We start from the raw sequence: 23,401 nt of genomic DNA on the forward strand, positions 1-23,401 counted from the left end.
GAGCTGTCAGGGATGGACAGCTGGGGGCCATCCTAGTGAGGTCCACGGGAATTACAGCAGCCCTCTAGTCCCGGGACAGCATAATCTAATGGTGAGGGCGTTTTCTTGACGGCAGGAAGAAATGGAAAGCTGTCAAAATAAGCACATTTTAAAGTTGAGGTGAAAGTTGGCGAATTTTCAGGCCGTGCAGTTATTTAGTTAGTGTCCAAAGCAATATTAGCTCCTTGACATCCTTTTCGTTTGGAATTCTAGCAAAAATCTGTTTTGCCAGTATTTCCCTCAGGAGTTGTGCATTGCCCACAGCAGGGAAGGAAAACTTCAGCAAGCATTCTCAGGTTGCTTTTAACTTCAAGTTTGTGCTGTCTAACCTTTTAGAGTGTTCAGAAAAAGTACCTCTTGCTGGATTTCTCATGTAGGATTCCGTCCCTTTTTCTCTGGGACCTGGCAATGTTTGTTTATTGGTTTTTATAAGCATCTATATAAATTTAGTCCTTGCACGAAATACTCCCCCGTTGCCACAGGGTGTAGTTTAGGGATTAGAGAATTCTATTGGAGAAAGCTGCTAGTGGCTTCATTTTCCAAGAATGTAAGTCATTTCCTTTCTGTGATTTCAGGGAGTTGATATTTCACAGCATCAAAACTTTGTGGGGAAAATTTTCCGTAATACATCTGTCATTAAAAAGGCTTTTGACTTTTGGATTTCTCATCTTAGAACAGAGCATAAGTTTAGGCTTAGCACTGTTAAAGGATCAGAAGTTTTTCAGAATCTACAGCATTATGAAACTATTGTAGAAAGTAATTTTAACAGGCACCAAAACCTACCGACCGCCTGCCGGGTAGAAGGTGGGGGAGGGGAGAAGAACAGAAGAGAGAGGCAGGAAAACAGATGCCTGTGCTGTTGTCCTTTGTAGTTAAAAAAAAAAAAAAACTTCTAGCACTTAATCATTTTTCCTTGGGTGTGGTTTTGAGAAATAGAAGTGTTATGTTAAAAATGAAAATACTCCACAATATGAGACAGCTGACATTTGAATGCTCTTTCAGTATGTTTGTAAATATATTGGATTTATATTTCATATTAAAATGGACTTCTGGGATTATTAGATGAGAAGGGTCCCCCAGGGAATATCTGCTATCCAGTTATCTGCGGGATATCTTTTCCAGAAAGCAGACTGTCTGTAACATGAACTAATTCTCCGCGTCCCGCCCCCCCCCCCAGCCCCCACTTTGAATTGCTTGTAAGAGTGCCTGAGATCTGACACTGATGGACCGCAGTAATCACCAGTTCTTGCAGGGCCCCAAACACTTCAAGGGACAGGAAATCTTTCTCTGCTTCTGCACCCCTCCTTTTTGGGGAGCAACAGGGGTGGGTAAGCTACTAGCTTCAAATACATAATTTGAACTTGAAAATTAAGATGCTCCTGGCTCTACCAGAAAACCCAATGGGCCAGAATAAAAACTGTTGCTTCTGAAAGGGAAATGTCCATGTGCTAGGTAATAAGTTTTAGCTACGACTTATTTAAAAATTCATTCAAATGGACTAGCTAAATTGGAAGGGGACGTGGGGAAATATAGAGCTTTTTGAGATTCTGAACTTTGTTTCCACTTTCGACTACACTTATAAAGCTTTTGGCTTTCAAAACTAATGACATAATAGACTCTATAGCCCTTTGTGGCAGATGCTTGAGATGAAAGTTTCAAACAGAATTGTTTTTGACTAGGCTATCAAGTTCAGAGTTTAGTGTAAATGAATCCTGTCTCACAACTAACTTTTTTGATAAAGGAATTCTTTGTAGTTTTCAACTTGGATGTTGCACATTTTGATTTCTGAGGCTGTGGGTTTAAAAAAAAGCTAAAACCTGCAAACAATTATTTTAATACATGAAAGCCCGTACCAAGAAAAGATTCAGTCCAGATGTAAAAATGTATGTGAATTTTAGATTTGTATGATCTCAACCAGTTTCCCCTTTTGTTGATGAGGCTGCCTGGATCCCAGATGGCATTTGCAAATTATCCCTTAGGTGGTTTTCAGAGTTCAGAACTAAATTTCACCAGCCTTCTCCAGTCATTTTAATATTGTCTCAAGTCTTCTAAAGGATAGAAGATTTTCTGCATTTATGGAGAGATGAATTTTTCCTACTACTCATTAATACCAACCCCATAAATGCCCTGGTTTGGTAGATGAAGACTATGGGGAAACTGGAGGTATTATGTAATTATTATTATTTAAAAATAATATATTAGAAATACATTATTAAGAGGTACAGACCTCCAGTTTAAGTATTATGTATCCTTTGGGCAGAGTATAGAAGCTTTGGGTTTTGTTTATGCAGTTACAACTTCTTTTAAGGAAAAAAAAAGTTTTAAGTGTATTTACAATCTTCAATAAAATCTTGTTGTAACACAGTTTGAATGGTTTCTGATATAGCAATTGTATGACATTCTCAATAAGAAACAAGAAGCACAACTTACCAGAAAACTCAAGTGTTTTTTTATCTTGTACTCCCAATAACAGAGTTATAAAGGGTGTGTGTCATACATTAGCAATGATATATTTTTAGGATATCTTTGTATGATTATAGAATTATACATTTTGAGTGTTTGATTACATTGTAATTGTGTGTGAAACAATCTAGTGTAGGATGAGGGAAAGGAAAGATTTAGTGGAGAAATTTATGAGTGGTAAAATTTTAGTTAAAAAGTATCTTTCCTGAAACCCAAACAGGAAAAATGGTATCGTTGGCCTCTATAGTTAAACTTTGGTATAGGGAGTAATTGAGAGGGCCTGTTGAATTGCACATTATCCTGAGGAAGAGGCTTTGGGGGCCTATAAAAATAAGTAGGAACAAGTTAAAGGGATAATTTGAGAGGAAGGAAGAAGTAGAAAATTGGGCATTGAATTGCAAGGAAAATCTAAACTTAGAAGGATGAGTATTGAGGTAAAGACTGAAGTAGGGAAAACTTTATATTTAAAAGTGGAAATTAAAGAATAAGATCTTCTCCGCTGTGAGAAAAAGGATTAGAACTGAGGTGCACTATAAGGTCTATATACAACATGAAGTAGTGCTCCTGTCCTGGAAACCTTGCCTGCGTTTGTGTTGAATCACTAGTTTGGTGTTATAAATATTGCCTTCAGAGATTGGATGCTTATCTCTGTCCTTTCTTCCCCTACACCCCCATCCCACCACTTCACATTTCAAAGGCTGGAAGCATTTTCCATCTAAACTCTGATGATTTGAGAAATATTTAATTAGTTCTCTAGCATTTGGGAGATCTGCTAATGCCTACCCGCTATGCTCTGGGTCCAGAGGGACTCTCCAGCTGTAAGGGCTGAATTTATCATTAAGTTTTGAGTGAAAACAAGCAATCTGTGGTTCCAGTTATCTTGTATGATTTAGTGGTGTCATTTCTTCCGATGGAACTTTGTGTCCTATCACTTTTCATATGTATCAAATGGACCAGTCATGCAGTATACAGTACTGATCAAAGAGGGATCACAGAACACTGGGGAAGGGAAAGAAAGCAGTGATCTGACGGCTGGTTGTATCACGTAAGGAGAAAAATGTGCCGAAACATTCACAGATGAGCCAAACCCTGCACAAAGGAGATGGCATTGTTTCTCCTTGGTGTTGTCTGGATCACAGCATTTTCTGGAATGCCTTTCCCCACCTATGTGACCTTACCCAGCAGAGTTTATCTATACAGCAAGAATCTAGGTAGAGATGTAGTCATTAACCAGGTCATTTCATTAATGCGATATAATGATAACTCTTGACCAAAAGTATCTATTTGGAGCCTCACTAGTCCAATTAGATTATCTTTTGATGTTTTCAGATGTTTTCTAATAACATTGCCTTTGTTCACAGATGTTATAGAAGTTTGAGCAGTAATATTTTACTAGCATACGAAGATACATGGAAAAGCAATATTTTATACTCCCTTACAGCCACAGTTTCATGTGAAGGAGGAAGTCATTATAAAAATCAAGCAAATTCTGCATGAAGATTTTAGAAAAATTAATGAAGCTTCTCATTTAACTTCTCAGGTAGTTCTTTGTCTGATTCACATTAGATGAAATGTAATTAATTTTCTCCCCCTCTGTTAGCAGCACTTATGCTGCCCAGTTTTAGTACATGGTTTTTGTTTGAAGAGAGTGGGTGTCCCTGTGGCTTTATTTCTTTGAACTTGTTACTCAGTAATTACATACAGCCAGAAAAATGCACTGATCAGAAGTATATAGTACAAAGTGATCACATTTAGGCAACCAGCATCCAAATTAAGAAACAGAACTTTTCCAGGTACACATCCCCTGCCCCCATGCTTCTCCATGCAGTCTTAAACCTTGCCCCAAGGATGACCACTATTCTGACTTTTATTGTCATGTTATCGTTCACTTGCTATGTCCGACTCTTTGTGACCCTGGGACTGCAGCATGCCAGGCTTCCCTGTCCTCCACTGTCTCCTGGTGTTTGCTTAAACTCATGTCCATTGAGTTGGTGATGTTATTTTAACCTGTTATTGGGCTGCATTTAAATGCAATCAATTGAAAGTTCTTTTTCGTGTCTTCTTTAACCCAATATAGAGTCATGTCCAAATTGATCTAGGTAGCAGTACTTCTTTTTTCTTTTATTTCTGTGAATAAATATACTGAGTTTATCCATTCTGTTGGTAGACATTGGGTGGTCTGGGGCTGATCTATGGGTCATGACCTTTTGATGGCTCAAGAAAGAGCACTTTGGAATTGAAAGAATAACCTTAAAATTAAAAAAAAAAAAAAGCGGGGGGCAGGGGAGAAAGAAGAGTAAGAAAAAATGCATCAGAAACATGAGAGAAAAAAATACAATAACCTAGAAACACTAAAGACTCAAGCGTCTAGGTTCTGTCTAGGCCCACAGAATCCTAGTGTTTCAGGGACACATTTTGGAATATACAGCTGGTTGTTGCATTTCACTTGAGAGTTGGCAAGAAGGAAGGGACCTTAGGTGACAGCTAGCCCCTTCATGTTTTAGAGGTGAGGGGAACTAAAGATCCGAAAGACTGAGTGACTCGGAGTCTTACAGCTCACGAAAGCACCAAGAGTGGAAGCTGCTTCTGACTTGCAGTTTCCTTTAGACTACTGCCATCTGAAGGCTGGAACTCAGCCCCTGACTCTCTGGTCCAAGCAGTGAATCCACTGGCCTGGAGGATGGGGTGCCCTTTCCTGAGCCACACAAAGATGTCCTATGGCTCTATTCGGATAGAGGCAGACCTACCCAGAGGAAAGGGAGCTGTGGCCAGTGAAGCAGAATTGCACTTCCTCAAGCCTGCTGTGTCTCTGCCCCCTACACAGAACCCTTGGAATTTTTCTTTAATCCCCTTTTCCTTCTGCCCTCTGTCTTAGGGCTCTCCAGTGAGACTTTGGGTTGTAAATGCCAAGTAGGTGGTATCTTGAGGTCCTTCCGGGCTCATTGTTTTATTCATCCATGAATAGTCTAGCGTGCGTGCTAAGTCACTTCAGTTGGGTCTGACTCTGTTCGACCCCATGGACTGTAGCCTGCCAGGCTCCTCTCTGTCCATGGGATTCTCTAGGCGGGAGTGCTGGAGTGGGTTACCATGCCCTCCTGCAGCGGGTCTTCCCGACCCAGAGATCAAACCCACATCTCTTACCTCTAACCTGCGTTCACGGCACGTCCTTCACCGCTAGTGCCACTGGGAAGCCCGAATGGTCTGGGATGGACCCTAATTTCAAAGGACTGCTTTCTAAATATTTCCAGAAGTTTATTCTTGAGAATAAGAATATATGTAAATACACATACATTTTTGCTTCTTCTTGCCCTTATGTCCCCTCTTATATACACTTTTCTCCTCTATGCCCCCTAATCCCATCAACTTATCATTTCTTAAATATCCTTGGAAATACCCAGTTTCTGGTTTCTGTCTACTGAAAACAACAGTGAATATCTGATGCTGAACTCTATGGCTATCCCCAGGAAGAACTTATCGTAAAGCATAGGGTTATGAGAAATCTAATAGATAAAGTGCTTGTGAAGGAAGACTTTTTTTTTTTTTTCCCCGCATGTGTCCCTCAAGAGAAAAAATACATTTTCATGTTTTAAGAAAAGACTCAGAATTTCAACTTAGGCTCATTAGCAAGATGGGGAAAGGTTAAAAAAAACCCACAAAACCTGAAGTTTTATAAATGGGAGTAAATAATATAGCCTGCCCAGATCAGATATTGCTTATAAAAGCAAAAACTTAGCATATATGATTTTAAAAAATAAAAGATACTTGGGAAAAGAATGTTCAACATAGGGCCTGACAAGCTATTCACTGAAATTGCTACAGAAAAGTGTAATAAGTTCTGAAGGCAAGATGGAAAAGAGGCAGTAAAATATAAATGTTAAGAACAAGATTTTTGAGATTAGTTCCCTGGGGTCCAAATCTAGGCTCCACTGTTCTCCAGTGTGTACTCCTTAGGGAAGCTATTTCCCTCTCTAAACCTCTTTTTCCTCATCTATAAAATGAAGATAATAATAGCAGCTATCTCATAGGCTTGTTTTGATTAAGTGAAGTAACAGATGTAAAGCAAGTGGCAGTGCATGACATAGTAAACGAAGTTAGTGCTTGTTTAAGACAAAAAGAAATGATGTATAGGAAGATTTCTAGTTCTTGGAAGTCCCTAAGTTTCTGTTTACAAGCAATTGTTCACAGGTTTTGTATTTTGATCACATTAAATAGGCAACAAATCGTAATATTTCTCAGTCACAGATGTTGGGCAATCTATACTGTTGCACTAAGAACAGCTGGCCTGTCCCACTGATCTCTAATTGATCAAGTTATTTTTCTTAACTCCTATTTCCAGCAGTCTCATTCCCCCAACTTCTGCCTACTTGCTAATGATTTCTTTCCAGCTGCCAAAAAGTAAATTCACAGAATTTAGAAATTCTCTTTGTAACAAATAATGTTATACAAAGTACTTTTAGACTTAAGGAGTACCAGTGGTCCATGTCTTTTTATCTTGTACCCTGTAGATTTCATGTGAGTCCTTTTTAAGAAAGCCACTATTACTGGAATGAGGCAATTATTATTCCTCCAGCCCCAACCCCTACCATTATCACAGTTTATATAATGTGGGTCAGACCACGTTACGATTTTCTGTTAGGCCCAAAGCTTAAGATTTTTAAACCATTCATTCAAAAAAAAATAATAGTCTGAAAGTTTCAAAGAGATATTTAAGAAAAACAAATTAAGCACGTTAAAAAGACATTTACATCTAACTAGCATAGTTACATGCAGTACTCTTGCCTGGAAAATCCCATGGGTGGAGGAGCCTGGTAGGCTGCAGTCCATAGGGTCGCTAAGAGTCGGACACAACTGAGCGACTTTACTTTGACTTTTCACTTTCATGCATTGGAGAAGGAAATGGCAACCCACTCCAGTATTCTTGCCTAGAGAGTCCCAGGGATGGCGGAGCCTGGTGGGCTGCTGTCTATGGGGTCGCACAGGGTTGGACACGACTGAAGTGACTTAGCAGCAGGAGCAGCATAGTTACAAACCCAGTCAAAATAGGCACAGGATGCTCCAGAATAATCATGGAGTATCGTTCATTAAAAGGAGAGCATATACCTAAGATAACCCTGTGCCCTGTTACGTGTTGTATAATATCTTAAACTTAATAAACCTAGTACTTTAAAAATGTTCACCAAGTCCATCAAAAAACAGCTTTTACTTCTGCATGAAGTACTGAGTACAGTGCTGACTGCTTAGTGCAAATCCTGCAGAATTGTTTCTTATCTAGGTGGGAGAGTGAAATATATGTGTTTGGAGATGTATTAGATGTTTCCCGGTAAGGACTAAGTGGACTCCTGGAGGAGAACTAATGGCCAAAGGCTTAGTGGCTCTGGCTTTCCTGGACCTGCTGCATTTGTGTTGGGTCAGGAGGTCAGGCTCGGATCTTTGTAGTCTTCAAATACAAAGAAATTTTTTTAGGAGCAACAAAAATGTTCAGGATTTGGTAAAAGTTTCAAATTTTAGAAGAAAATAATGAAATTGAAATTATTAAATGTTTAATTAGATTCATTCATTCATTTAACATAATACATGCCATCTGTGTGCTAGGCATTGTTCTAGACCCCAGAGCTACAGACAGTGAACAAAATAAAGAAAAGAAGTCCGGCCTTTGTAGAGCTTATATCCTATTAGGAACTAAACACTGAACATAACAAAGCTATATAGTAGTTCAGAGAGTAGTAAGTGTGTTTGGAGAAAGATAAAGTAAAGCAAGGTAAGGCACATTAGACGTGCTGAAGAAGAAAAGCAGGGCCTTTGGCAATTTCAAATAATGTGGTCATGGTAGGGCTCCCTGAGAAGGTGATTTGAGGGAGGAAGTTGGCCATGCAGAGATACCTGGGCAAGAGAGTTCCATCAGAGGGACCAGTGAAGGCCTCGGGCAGAAGTGTGCTTGGTCTGTTCCAGGACCAGCGAGAAGGCCACGAAGTAGTAGTAGATCACGTTATGGATGTTTGGGGGGCTCATCATGTAGGTCTGCCTGGTGGACCATTATAAGAACTTCAGCTTTTACTCTGAGTGAAATGAGAAGTCACTAGAGAGTTTGAAGCAGAGAAGCAAGGTGCCTTGACTTGCATTTTAATAGAATCACCAACCACTGTGTTGAGATAGAAAAATAGAGTGGGGTGATCAAGGCTGGAAGCAGAGACAAGTTAGCAGCTGTTCGCAATAATCCAGTTGAGAGACACCACTACCAGTAGAGGAGGTAGTGAGAACTGACCAAGATTTATTTTACAGGTAGAACCAATAAGATTTCCTGGCCAACTCTTTGAGGAATATCATAGAGAGATCAGAGGAAGGATAACACCAAAGCTTTTTGTATAGTTATGGAGTTGTCATGAACTGAGATGGGGCTCTAATGGAGGAACTGGTTTGGGAAAGATAACCAAAAGCCATTTGAACATGTTATGTTCAGCTTCCAAGCAGAGAAGTTGAGCAGCTTGTTGGATTCAGGAATCTGGAGTTTAAGGAAGAGGTCCAAGCTAGAGATAGAAATTTGGAAGTCGCCAGCAGACTTTGGATGAAATCATATAGGGAGTGTATGCAGACAGGGAAAACAGTCCATGAACCAAAGCTTAGGTCATATCAGTATTTATAGTTTGTGGAAAAGAAGAAATTGCATAAGAATGTACCTTAAGCCAAAGGAAATATGCACATATTTCTGACATAGTGGACCTAATTGTTTCCATTCTCTAAGTAATAGTGTTATTATTAGTAGATTTTAATTCTTTTGACCCATACTATGTGAGGAAGGAACTATGAGTTACCTTTTCTGTGATGAAGGACTTGGGCTGAGCCTGAGGTACTTCAGGCTTTAGAGGGTGAGTTGATAAGGTGCTAAGTTGCTTCAGTCGTGCCTGAGTCTTGGTGACCCCGTGAACTGCAGCCTGCTAGGCTCCTCTGTCCATAGGATTCACTAGGCAAGAATACTGGAGCGGGTTACCATGCCCTGCTCCAGGAGATCTTCCCATCCTAGGGATCGAACCTGCCTCTCTTACATCTCCTGCATTGGCAGGTGGGTTCTTTACCACTAGTGCCACCTGGGAAGGAACAAGTAAAGATTACTGAGAAGGAGCAGTCGGAGGGACAAGAGGGAAATTAAAAGAATATACCTGAAGTCAATAAAGAAGGAAACTCAGGGAGGAGAGAGTGAATCAGTGATGTCATGTCAAGTAGCTTGAAGACTGAGAGTTGCTTATTGGATTTAGCAACCTCAGGGTCACTGGTGAACTTGACAAGAGTTATGATAGTGGAGGAATAGGGACAAAAACCTGATTGGAGTGGGCTCAAGAATGAAAAGCCAAGCCTCAGAATGTGAGAAAATAGTAACAAATGAAACAGAGGATTAATTTCCAAAATATACAAGCAGCTCATAGAACTCAATACCAGAAAAACAAACAACCCAGTCAAAAAGTGGGAAAAAGACCTAAACAGACATTTCTCTAAAGAAGACACACAGATGGCTAACAAACACATGAAAAGATGCTCGGCATCGCTCATTATTACAGAAATGCAAATCAAAACTACAATGAGATATCACTAACACCAGTCAGAATGGCCATCATCAAAAAGTCTGCAAACAATAAATGCTGGAAAGGGTGTAGAAAAAAGGGAACACTCTCTCTGTTGGTGGGAATGTAAATTGATACAGCCGCTGTGGAGGGTGGTATAGAGATTCCTTAAAAAACTAAGAATAAAACCACCAATATATGCTTAGGAGTGGGACCCAGCAATCCCACTCCTAAGCATATACCTGAGGAAACCAAAATTGAAAAACACACAAGTATCCCATTGTTCATTGCAGCACTATTTACAATAGCTAGAACATGGAAGCAACCTAGATGTTCATCGACATATGAATGGATAAGGAAGGTGTGGTACGTATACACAATGGAATATTGCTTAGCCATAAAAAGAAACACATTTGAGTCAGTTCTAATGAGGTGGATGAACCTAGAGCCTATTATACAGAGTGAAGTGAGTCAGAAAGAGAAATATCGTATTCTAACACATATATATGAAATCTAGAAAAATGGTACTGAAGAATTTATTTACAGGGCAGCAGTGGAGAAATAGACATAGAGAATAGACTTATGGACATGGGGAGAGGTGAGGAGAGGGTGAGATGTATGGAACGAGCAACATAGAAACTTACATTACCATATGTAAAATAGATAGCCAATGGGACTAGGGGCTCTGATCAATCTAGAGGGATGGGATGGGGCAGGAGATGGGAGGGAGGTTCAAAAAGGAGGGAATATATGCATACCTATGGGTGATTGATGTTAAGGTTTGACAGAAAACAACAAAATTCTGTAAAGCAATTATCCTTCAATTAAAAAATAAATTTTAAAGAATCAGAAAGGAAGAAGTAAAATTAAAAAAAAAGAATGAAAACCTTATTAAGACAATTCTTATTTTCAGTTAAATTTCTTACACTACAAATATTCAGTATTGTAAGTGAATATATTTTAATATGTCTGATAAAATGTGGGTAGGGACTTCAGAATGCTGGAGGCTATGAGGGTCTTCAACAGGTTCTGACAGAAGTGGGGAGCCTCTGAGTTGCCCACTAATAGAGTTATGGTAGAATCATTTTGTTTCTAGTGACATGTTCTTTAATTCAACCCATGATCATTTCTTATTGAAAGGATACAGTAGAGCCAAGGTGACACATGTGCTTTAGCTTTTTTTCAGTAACGATGATAGATTTGAGTTGACCAGTCTACACATCATGGTACCCCTACAGGCCTGAAAACTTTCATTCATGGAGTGGATGACTCAGGTTAGGGGTTCCCAGAGACCAGAGCAAATTGAGTAGTAGAAACATTGCTCGTTTAATGTTTCTTTTATACTTTGATGACTTTCATTGTGAATATTATTTCAAGGCATGTGATTAAGCAATTTTCATAGTTCTGTATTTTATATCATAATTATGCACTAAGAATTTTCTCACCTGGGAATTACCTTTGAATTATAATTCTAACTTTCTGTAATACTGTCATCAAAACGAATCAACAAGTCTCTGATACTAATTATCTTTTGTTTCTCTAAGCTTATTGAAATGCTAAAGCATAGGCCTTTAATGCTTAAGTATTGTTTTTGGATAGTTAAAAGCTTATAGTGATTGGTAGAATTAAAACATTGTTACATTTATTTGAATGCTACTTGGTAATAAAAGTATACTGTATAGTAAGTCTTTAGAAAGTTGCTAATTATGGGAAAATGCTGGAAAGGGTATGAACTTTTCCTTTGTAGTAGATTATGGCACATGTTTTTTGAGAAGTGGAGCTCCAGTGATTATATGTGTGTTTCTAGTGGGTTGTGGTATACACATATAATGTCAGCATTCTCTTAGGTCCTGCTCATCAACACTGTTTTATTACTGTCATTTTGAATGTTATTTCAGCTGAAGCTTATAAGTCACTCTTCAGTTAATTAAATGAAAGAAATTGGCCTGTAACAGAGAAATACTTACACAAGGCCAATGTGAAATAATTTGGCAGTGCTGAGTGTATTACATGATAAATACTGGAGTGTGCAGAGGTATAAAACTAAGCAAATTATGAAATAAATGTGAAATCTCCTAAGTCAGTGACTGCAGGATGAAGTCCAGATCTCTCGTCGTGGAATTCCACATGGCAAAGCAGTGTTTCGAGCCTGTGGTGCACCAGCAGGATTGGCTGCAAACATGTTTTGGTTTTAACATGGTGTTGAAAACATTTATTTTCTAGCATTTAAAAACTGAGAAATTTTAAATTTAAAAAAAAATTGAATTTTACACCTTTTGTTAAAAAATTGGGAGGTGTGTCAGCGATCTGCTGGAGCAACATAACAGCTTCCCTTTTTATATGGGTGTGTGCTCCACAGTCCCCACTGTCCCCAGCAGAGATCCTCTTGCTTCCAACATTGAGGCCAAATGGCTGTTGGTGTTTTTCATCCTGCAGGCTTCACTCCTTTGTTAACTGCTCCTGTCAGTGAGTGAGTTTGCTACCCTTCTGTTGTAGATACTTATTTCTAGTGTCATCGCAAAGCTCCTTGTCTATCCAAATGGTTCTCCTCTTTGTCCCGTCCAGCACATACACACTTAGTCTGGGTCCTGCATCCTCCACTCCTTCGGCTGAACTGAGCTGTTTATTGCCTGTATCATTTCGTGGGAACCAAGCACGTGCTGTTGTGTACAATCACATATACAACCTTTTATATGTATATACTGACTTCTCAACTGTGTTAGAAATCTCTTGAGGACAGCAACTGTATCTTTCAATTTACTAGTGCCTATCAAATTTTTAGATTTAATAGATTAACTATTGTTCAGATTTAGCTTCCAGTATATGGTCATGTATGATTATGATGCTGTAAAAAGATGAGAAAATAGTAAAATCTTGTATAAAATCTACTTCTTCAGATAAGCTTTTCTTAATTTACTGTGTCCATTCCTCTGTAGCTTTGTAACCACATTTATGTACTCTAATTGAGTATTAATTCACTAAACACCTCATTTACTGCCAATTCTCTGATTCAGTGACATAGATGGATGAAGTTTCCAAGTATATAGGTCATTATACATACCATTTTATTTATTTTAGACCTGCCTCTGAAGGCTATTGTTTTGCACATCTTATTTTCCCATTCATTTGGCAAATAGTGTGTCCACTATATGGGAAGCCTTGCGGGGGTGTGAACCTAACCAACATGATGGTACCAGCTCTTCAGAAGCTTTGACCCTTCAGCTGGAAAGGCAGCTTTAAATAAGGGAGTATATAATTGTTCAATTTTGATAAGTGTTACTAAGAAGTAGGGCATTCTCTGAGATCTTATAACAGAGCACTGTGATCTGGAGGCCAGGGCTATATTGCGGAATATGACACAACTGAATTCTAAACTCCTTGATTTTTCATAATTCCATAGCAGTTTGTAAAATATTCTGAAGGTTAAAACTTTACCTTAAAACAAATAAATAAAAGGGCAATTTCTTTAACAAAATAAGAACTTAAAAAAAAAAACTTTTCTAAAGGATATACCATTGGCTATAGATCTTTCATTAATGATAAGGAATTATAATTTATAGCACTTAGAAGGCAATGGCAAGCCACTCCAGTACTCTTACCTAGAAAATCCCATGGATGGAGGAGCCTGGTGGGCTACAGTCCATGGGGTCGCTAAGAGTCGGACACGACTGAGCTACTTCACTTTCACTTTTAACTTTCACGCAATGGAGAAGGAAATGGCAACCCACTCCAGTGTTCTTGCCTGGAGAATCCCAGGGATGGCAGAGCCCGGTGGGCTGCTGTCTATGGGGTCGCACAGAGTCGGACACGACTGAAGAGACTCAGCAGTCTTTGTTTGATACCTAAGTTGAACTCTGAATATATAAGCAAAAAAAAAATGTGTTGGAAATTTCAGAAATAGCTAACTTGCAAAACAATTTTTGCTTTATGAAATGGACTTTCAAAAATAATATATAAAAAACTAAACTGATTTATTCCCTTGAGACTAGTTAGTGGATAGTACTTTTATACTTCCAAGCCCATGACTGAGAAATATGAATGGGTTTATCTGTCTGATCTTGGAGTGAGGTAACGTGGTGTTGTGAAAACCCTTAGCTCTATAGTCAGTGACAAATGTGAGCCAAAAAAGAGTGGAATTTTGTGTGGTTGCATATATTTTATTACAACAGACATGCTTTAAGTATTTTTTTCTAAAAAAATAGAATTTTATGCTTAATCTATTGAACATAGTGGTAAAATTTAATTGTTTGCATGGTTTATTGTCACACTGAAACAAAGGTCAGCTGCACTGGTGCCATTTCTGAAGTCTTTGTTAAGAAACTCATGTTACTTGTAATTATAGAAGATAATTCAGAAAAATCAACATGATTAAGGAAATTTTAGTTCAAATAAACTGAAGATTCTTAAATGTGATCTTAAAGAAATGCAAGGCGATCAGATCAGGGAGACGTTTTTAAGAAATGTCAAGCGTCCTGTGGAATTTAAAATAAATTCCAAATAAGTATGTTTAAAATAAAGTCTTTTTATCTTCAAATATTGATTAACTGAGCCCACAATCATTTTCAAATCAGTGGAAAGGCTGTTGAACTGATGATTTGTAATTTACTAAATTATTTGCTTTTACTGATGCCTGGAAAGTGAAAGTGAAAGTCGCTCTTTCACTTTGGGGCCCTGTATAGTCCGTGGAATTCTCCAGGCCAGAATATTGGAGTGGGTAGCCTTTCCCTTCTCCAGGGGATCTTCCCAACCCAGGGATCGAACCCAGGTCTCCCACATTGTGGGTGGATTCCTTACCAGCTGAGCCACAAGGGAAGCCCAGGAATACTCAGTAACCTATCCCTTCTCCAACGGATCTTCCCAACCCAGGAATCGAACTGGGGTCTCCTGCTTTGCAGGTGGATTCTTTACCAACTGAGCTATCAGGGAAGCGCAAATAAATAAATAAAGGAAGGTAAGCATTTCTTTCCTTCAGCTAGATTTTCTAGCACCATAGTAACGTATATCTGTAGCACATTTTGTATTTTAAGTGGAACTTTTGCTTGTTTACTTTATTTGATCCTCAAAGTACTAGTCTCCATGTTATAGATAAGGAGGTTAAATGACTTGTATGACTTGATGCCCTTACCTGATTCACCTCGTGACAAAACCAGAACATGATACTCTTCTGTCTCTGAGATCTGAGCTTTTTTTGCCACCTCAGTCATAGCCACTCTGTTGATAAAACATTTCGGGAGTGTTTGCAACATACGATACAACATTTTGATTTGTTGTTGTTGTTGTTTGTTTTTTAGCCGCCTTATGTAAGTTTAGTTTCTGCCAGATACTAAGTCAATTTGTGGTCCTGAATTAGCTTACACTAATTTTACCATAATTTTTGGGTCACTCTGAGCTAGGTAGGAAAATCTTTTCAAACATATTCTACTTCCCATGATAATGCATTAAACCTGGCACAAAATTCCAGATCATCAGATTTTGTCTTAATAAAGCAAGATATGCATGAAATTGCACACTGTCAATCCTTTGTTCAGAACAACTATTATCTTGGAAAAAAAACTCTATTTAAGTTGTAGGATTGGTTAATAAAAGAGAAATTAAAATATTTTTTTTGGAACGATTGCACATTATGTATTTAAAGGTAAGACATTAAATACAGTTGCCTGATTTCTCTTTAGAACTTTATAATCTTTAAATTGAAATAAAGAAGGCTCTGAAGCTTGAATGAATAGTGCTAATGTTTCATGGAAGCATATCTACTATACTCACATCTGTAGGGAGTTTTACTTACATGTGGACTCTTTAGAAGAAATATAATTTAGCACGAGAACCTCTGCAATTCATCTTTTATTCAACGATCATTTATGTGCCAAGCAGTTTGCTGGAAATTCAGTGCATGGACGTGTCCTCTATATAGCAGTCCCCAACCTTTTTGGCACCAGGGACCGGTTTCATGGAATACAGTTTTTCCCCAGACCTGGGGAGGGTGGTCTGGGGATAACTCAAGTGCATTACCAGAGAAGGCAATGGCACCCCACTCCAGTACTCTTGCCTGGAAAATCACATGGACGGGGGAGCCTGGTGGTCTGCCATCTATGGGGTCGCACAGAGTCAGACATGACTGAAGCGACTTAGCAGCAGCAGCAGCAAGTGCATTACATTTTTGTGCACTTTGTTTCTATTGTTATTGCATAAGCTCCACCTCAGATCAGCAGGCATTAGATTCCAGAGGTTGGGGACCCCTGCTTGTAGAAGTTAGAGCCTGAATGATGAGAGGAGAAAGACAAACAAATGAACACTTGAACCATGCAACAAGTGAAATACTACCTATTAAAAATTCTGCTATTGCAATTTTTGTCTACCAAGAAATTTTCTTCTGCCTTTCCAGAATTCTTACTGGATGATAAACTTTGTAAACATAAAAGGCCAACATTTATTTTTACTTAGTATTCTTTAAAATTACAGATCTATTTTCAAATCACTGTGACTTCCTACATTTTAATTCTAAGGTCTGTTTTAAACTTTTTGAAGCCATTGATTTAGCCAGTTTACCTAATGTATTGTTTCACTTTTGATTATACCCTGCATCATCCAGCAAAGGGTTTGGGATGATGTATTACTTAACCCCGAAGGCACTTTAGTGAACATGTAGATTCATTAAAATTTTTTAAATCAACTTTATTTATTGTAATTATATACAATAAAGTCCACAAATTTTAAATAGAAAATTTTGTGACTTTTGACAAATGTATGTAATCAGTGTCACAATCAAGATAAAGATAATTTTTGTCATACCAAAAAGTTTTTTTACGGCTCCCTTTTAACTTCTCCTCACCACTACCCCCCCCAACCACCACTTCCTCTCTGCCTTTTCCCCTTACCTCCTCATCCCTGACAACTTCTCACCTTTAGTTTTGCCTTTTATACAATTTTATATAAATAGAATCATGTGGCATGTAGTTTTCTCTGCCTTCCTTTTATATCTGGCTTCTTTCACTTAGCAAAATATTTTTCAGATTCATCAGTTTTGTTGCATGTCAGTAGTTCCTTTTTATTGTTGGATAGTTTTCAGTTGTTACAATATGGTTATTCATTCATCTGTTATTAATGGATATCTGGATTGTTTCCAGTGTGGAACTATTATGAATGAAGTTACTATGAACATTCATGTGTAAGTCTTTGGTGGAATATCTTTTCATTTCTTAAGGCAAATACCTAAGAATGAGATATCTGAGTTACATGGTAAATTAATTTAATTTTATGAAAATTGTCAAATTGTGTTCCAAGGTAACTGTACCATTTAACATTCCCACCAGTGGTATCTAAGAGTTCTAGTTGCTCTAAATTCTCAACAAGACCTGGTATTCAGTCTTTTCATTGTAACCATTCTATTGAGTGTGTAGTGGTAACTCACTGTGGTTTTTGTTTACACTTTCCTAATGACAATAATATGGAATATCATTGCAAATGTTTATTTGCTGCTTCTATATCTTCTTTGGAGAAGTAACTATTTAAATCTTTTGGCCATACTTTTAAGAGAGTTATCTTCTGTTGGTTGTAAGACCTATTTATATATACTGGATTGAGTCTTTAATCAGAGAAGAGATTTTAAAATGGTTTTCTCAAGCCTGAGGATTGCCTTGTTATTTTTATGTGACTTTCAAAGAGCAGAATTTTTTATTTTAAAGAAGTCCAATTTCTCTTTTTTTGAAAATGTTTCCTGATTTTTTGTCCCCTAAGAAATAGAGGAAAACAATAGGATGGGAAAGACTAGAGATATCTTCCAAAAAATTAGAGACACCAAGGGAACATTTCATGTAAAGATGGGCACAGTAAAGGACAGAAACAGTATGGACCTAACAGAAGCAGAAGATATTAAGAAGAGGTGGCAAGAATACACAGAAGAACTATACTGACCTGGATAGCCACAGTGGTGTGATCATTCACTTAGAACCAGACATCCTGGAGTGTGAAGTCAAGTGGACCTTAGGAAGCATCACTATGAACAAAGCTACTGGAGGTGATGGAATTCCAGCTGAGCTATTTCAAATCCTAAAAGACGATGCTGTTAAAGTGCTGCACTCAATATGCCAGCAAATTTGGAAAACCTAGCAGTGGCCACAGGACTGGAAAAGGTCAGTTTTCATTCCAATACCAAAGAAGAAGCAATGGCAAAGAATGTTCAAACTGTCATACAATTGTGCTCATTTTACGGGCTTCCTTGGTAGCTCAGACGGTAAAGCGTCTGCCTTCGATGCAGGAGACCTGGGTTCAATCCCTGGGTTGGGAAGATCCCCTGGAGAAGGAAATGGCAGCCCACTCCAGTATTCATGCCTGGAAAATCCCATGGACCGAGGAGCCTGGTGGGCTACATACAGTCAGTCCATGGAGTCGCAAAGAGTCAGACATGACTGAGCGACTTCACTTCACTTCACTTACATGCTAGCAAGGTAATGCTCAAAATTCTTCAAGTTAGGCTTCAACAGTACATGAACCGAGAACTTCAGATGTACAAGCTGGATTTAGAAAAGGCAGAGGAACCAGAAATCAAATTGCGAACATCCATTGGATCATAGAAAAAGTAAGGGAATTACAGGAGAAGGGGGCAACCGAGCATGAGATGGTTGGTTGGCATCATCCACTCAATGGACATGAGTTTGAGCAAACTCCGGGAGATGATGAGGAACAAGGAAGCCTGGTGTACTGCAGTTCATGGGATCACAAAGAGTCAGACATGACTGAGTGACTGAACAACGGGCAACAAGAAACCCAAGATCACAAAGATCTTCTTCTAGAAATTTCTGTAAGTTTTGTAGTTTTAGCTTTTACACTGGGATCTGTAATCCATTTCAAGTAATTTTTGTATATAGGTTGAGGTTAATTTTTTTCCATGACGATGTCTAATTATTCCAGCACCATTTTTCGAGAGTTGATTCTCATTGAATTTCCTTGGCACCTTTGTCAGAAATCAAATGACTTTTTATGTATGGCTCAATTTCTGGACCATTTGTCCCATTCCATTGATCTAGATGTCTGTCTCTAGGCCAATATAATACTGTTTGGTTTCTGTTCGTATCCTTTATAATAAGGCTGACAATCAGCTAGTAAGTCTTCTAGCTTTGAATGTGAGTTGTGACAGCAGAAATCCTTGTCTTGTTTCCAGTATTAGGGGAAAACCATTCAGTCTTTCAGTGTTAAGTATAATATTAGCTGTAGGTTTTTCATGAACTGTCATGACTTCTTACACTCTTAGAGCAAATAATTTCCAAATTCTAGGCAGATTAATTCCTGACTCTAACTGGAAGATGTTTTTGAAAGAGTCTTGACAGAATTTCAGCTGTATAGAATTTTATCTCCTGAATTTCCTGAGACTTTTACTGAAGTTGGAAAGCCAGTAGATAACTTACAAGTTTCCAAATCTTGTGTTAGAAAAGGAATTCTTCTCCAGCCTTCCCTAGAAAGCCTGTGTCTAGGACCAATACCATGTTTTTTTAATTCACTCTTCCAAATAAGAGTCATGAAGCAAAAGAAACACCTCTCTTCTAATGAATGTTTTTTGAACACTTGAATAGTTTTGCCTCTGGACCTAAGATGAGATGATTCCACGGCAATTATTGGCAAAATATAGCCTTTTGTGGGGGGTAATGCAGTGACGTACTATTGGTCTTATTCACTTGTCCTGCTAAAAGTGATGGAGTGTGACCTTGGAGTAAACTGCTCATCTGGTTTCTCTAGGATAAAAGTGTGTAGGTCAGTCTCAGGACTAGGTAGGTGCCTTCTCAGCATGGTTAGGGATGTATAGAAAAGCAGTCCTGAGCAGAGGCAGGGTGGTTCCTGTTTGTTTGTTCGATTGGTTTGCTTGTTTGTTTTTAACATTAACCTTCAAGACCACGCTGTGGTTCCATTTTTCATAGAAGACTAACGTTGTTAGTGTAGGGTAAGGTGTAATTCTGATTTCCTTCCTCCACACCCTTTAAAAATCAATCTTTAAGTCTTTCTCACAGCTTTAGAGGATGATTACTGTAAGAAGGAGTGCTCTCTTTTGGCAACAAGCAAGGGGGTTACACAGCACAGACCAGAAAATCCAATGAATAGGCAGGTCAAATGGGTTATTTAGTGATTCACTACTGGGGTTTGTGACTTCACACACCAGGAATCCCAGAGGTTCAATATTAAGTGGCTTTTATTTCTATTCCCTTTGGAATATGTGGGTAATAATTTAATTGACCTTGGTTCTTATTTTATTTCAAAGTCCTAGTTGAGAAGTTCCAGAAATAAGGCCTGTGGATTGGTATATGGGAAATAGAATGTTAGTATATAGCTAAGTACCACTGGAAAATGAGATTGCACACTTGATGAAACTGACAAATTCATGGTAGCTGTCTTCCAGAAGCTACGGGAATTAAACACTGGATGGCAGGTAGAGGAGAGCCAGCTTCTCATCGATGATTCCTTTAGGAAAGACCTAAGGCTGCAGCCCTGACTCCCAGTGAAGTTCCCCATATCAGTCTTAACAGTCTTGGATTCATGTTTCTCCAGAATAATACTGGCCACTTCCATCTCCTTAGAGTAGATTGGCTAATGATTTGTTGATGCATCAGGGGAATGGGGGGTGGGGTTGATGTGGGTTATTGTTGTTCAGTCTCTAAATCCCACTCTTTGTGACCCCATGGACTGCAGCATGCAGGATTCCCTGTGCTTCACTATCTCCTAGAGTTTGCTCAGACTCATGTCCATTGAGTCGATGATGTCACCCAACCATGTCATCTTCGGTCACCCCCTGCCCTTAGTCTTTCCCAGCATCAGGGTGTTTTCCAGTGAGTCAGCTTTTCGCATCAGGTGGCCAAAGTATTGGACCTTCAGCTTTAGCATCAGTCCTTCCACTGAATATTCAGGGTTGATTTCCTTTAGAATTGAATTCCCTAGAGTCTTCTTCCTAGAGTCCAAGGTGTTCCCAAGAGTCTTCTCCAGCACCACAGTTTGAAAGCATCAATTTCTCAGTGCTCAGCCTTCTTATGGTCCAGTTCTCACATCTGTACATGACTACTGGAAAAACCAAAGCTTTGAGGTCAGCAAAGTGATGTCTCTGCTTTTTAACATGCTGTTTAGGTTTATCATAGCTTTCCTTCCAAGGAGCATGCGTCTTTTAATTTCATGGCAGCAGTCAACCTCGAGATAATTTTGGAGTCTAAGAAAATAAAATCTGCCACTGTTTATACTTTTTCCCCATCTATTTGCCATGAAGTGATGGACTGGATGCCATGATCTTAATTTTTTGAATGTTGAGTTTTAAGCCAACTTCTTCATTCTCCTGTTTCACCTCCATCAAGAGGCTCTTTAGTTCCTCTTTCTGCTATTAGATCAGATCAGATCAGATCAGTCGCTCAGTCGTGTCCGACTCTTTTTGACCCCATGAATCACAGCAAGCCAGGCCTCCCTGTCCATCACCAACTCCCGGAGTTCACCCAGACTCATGTCCATCTAGTCAGTGATGCCATCCAGCCATCTCATCCTCTGTCGTCCCCTTCTCCTCCTGCCCCAAATCCCTCCCAGCATCAGTCTTTTCCACTGAGTCAACTCCTCGAATGAGGTGGCCAAAGTACTGGAGTTTCAGCTTTAGCATCATTCCTTCCAAAGAAATCCCAGGGTTGATCTCCTTCAGAATGGACTGGTTGGATCTCCTTGCAGTCTCGAAGAGTCTTCTCCAACACCACAGTTGAAAAGCATCAATTCTTCGGTGCTCAGCCTTCTTCACAGTCCAACTCTCACATCCATACATGCTATTAGGATAGTATAATATGCATATCTGAGGTTATTGATATTTCTTCTGGCAGTCTTGATTCCAGCTTTTGATTCATCCAGCCTGGCATTTCACATGATGTGCTCTGCATATAAGTTAAATAAGCAGGATGACAATATACAGCCTTGAAGTACTCCTTTCCCAGTTTTGAACCAGTCCATGTCTGGTTCTAACTTGTTTCTTGACCTGCATATAGGTCTCTTAGGAGGTAGATAAGGTGGTCTGGTATTCCCATCTCTTGAAGAATTTTCCAGTTTTTTGTGGTTCACACAGTCAGAGGCTTTAGTATAGTCAGTGAAGCAGAAGTAGATGTTTTTCTAGAATTCCCTTGCTTTTTCTGTGATCCAACGGATGCTGGCAATTTGATCTCTGGTTCCTCTGTGCATATATGTGCTCAGTCACGTTCTACTCTTTGCAACCTCATGGACTATAGCTCACCAAGCTCCTTTTTCTGTGGGATTTCTTAGGAAAGAATACTGGAGTGGGTTGCCATTTCCTCCACCAGGGATCATCCCAACCCAGGGATCAAACTTGCGTCTCTTGCCTTGGCAGGCATATTCATTACCACTGTGCCACTTGGGAAGCCCTTTGTAAATTCAGCTTGTACATCTGGAAGTTCTTTGTTCACATACTGTTGAAGCCTGGTTTGAGCATTTTCTTGCTGGCCCGTGAAAATGAGAGGAATTGAATGGTCGTTTGAACATTCTTTGGCATTGCCCTTCTTGGAAATTGGAATAAAAACTCACCTTTTTCAGTCCTGTGGCCATTGCTAGAGGTGGGTGGGACATGTTTTTAAAGTTTAGATTGTTGGTCTCTGGTAACTGAAATGGTACTGAAATCTTTGTTAGAAATGATGTCTTTTAGTGTGTCAGAGATGAATCCTTATATGACAATAGCAGTGGTAAATATTTTATAAAACTATAATAAATCTAGAAAAGACATATATATATATATTGCATATGTATATTGCATATATATATATATATGTATATTCTGCATATATCTAGAAAAGACAAAAACTAGTTTAAAAAGATACGAGCACCCAAGTGTTCATAGCAGCACTATTTACAATAGCCAAGACATGGGAGCAACCTAAGTGTCGAATGGACGTGTCCAATTAATGGATAAAGAAGATGTGGTGTGTACACACACAGAGACAGACACACATACACAATGGAATATTAGTAAACTATGCAAAGAATGAAATAATGCCTTTTCTAACATATGGATGGACCTGGAGATGGTCATACTAAGTGAAGTCAGTCAGGCAGAGAAAGATAAACATTATGTGCTCTTACATGTGGAATCTACAAATTAGTACAGATGAATTTACTTACAAAGCAGAAATGAATTCACGGACATAGAAAACAAAGCCATGGTTACCAAAGGAAAAGGGGAGGGATAAATTAAGAGTCTGGGATTAATAGATACACACTACTATACATAAAATAGACAAATAACAAGGGTTTACTCTATAGCAATGAGAACTATATTCAATATCTTATAATAACCTATAATAGAAAAGAACCTGAAAAATAATATATATGTAAGT

General features: G+C 38.8%; 1 protein-coding gene, 1 non-coding gene and 1 pseudogene across 6 annotated transcripts in view; all 3 read left to right on the forward strand.

Annotated features, from left to right (window-relative positions):
• Nucleotides 1–23,401, forward strand: part of FRMD6 (FERM domain containing 6) — a 107,604-nt gene that overhangs the window by 21,482 nt on the left and 62,721 nt on the right. The window lies entirely within an intron of this gene.
• Nucleotides 1–23,401, forward strand: part of LOC139185240 (histone-lysine N-methyltransferase SETMAR-like) — a 40,060-nt pseudogene continuing 16,659 nt past the window's right edge.
• Nucleotides 18,268–18,339, forward strand: TRNAR-UCG (transfer RNA arginine (anticodon UCG)). The gene has a single exon. It is a non-coding gene; the product is annotated as a tRNA-Arg (tRNA).

Source organism: Bos indicus, chromosome 10 (assembly GCF_029378745.1).
Source record: "Bos indicus isolate NIAB-ARS_2022 breed Sahiwal x Tharparkar chromosome 10, NIAB-ARS_B.indTharparkar_mat_pri_1.0, whole genome shotgun sequence".
NCBI lineage: Eukaryota > Metazoa > Chordata > Mammalia > Artiodactyla > Bovidae > Bos > Bos indicus.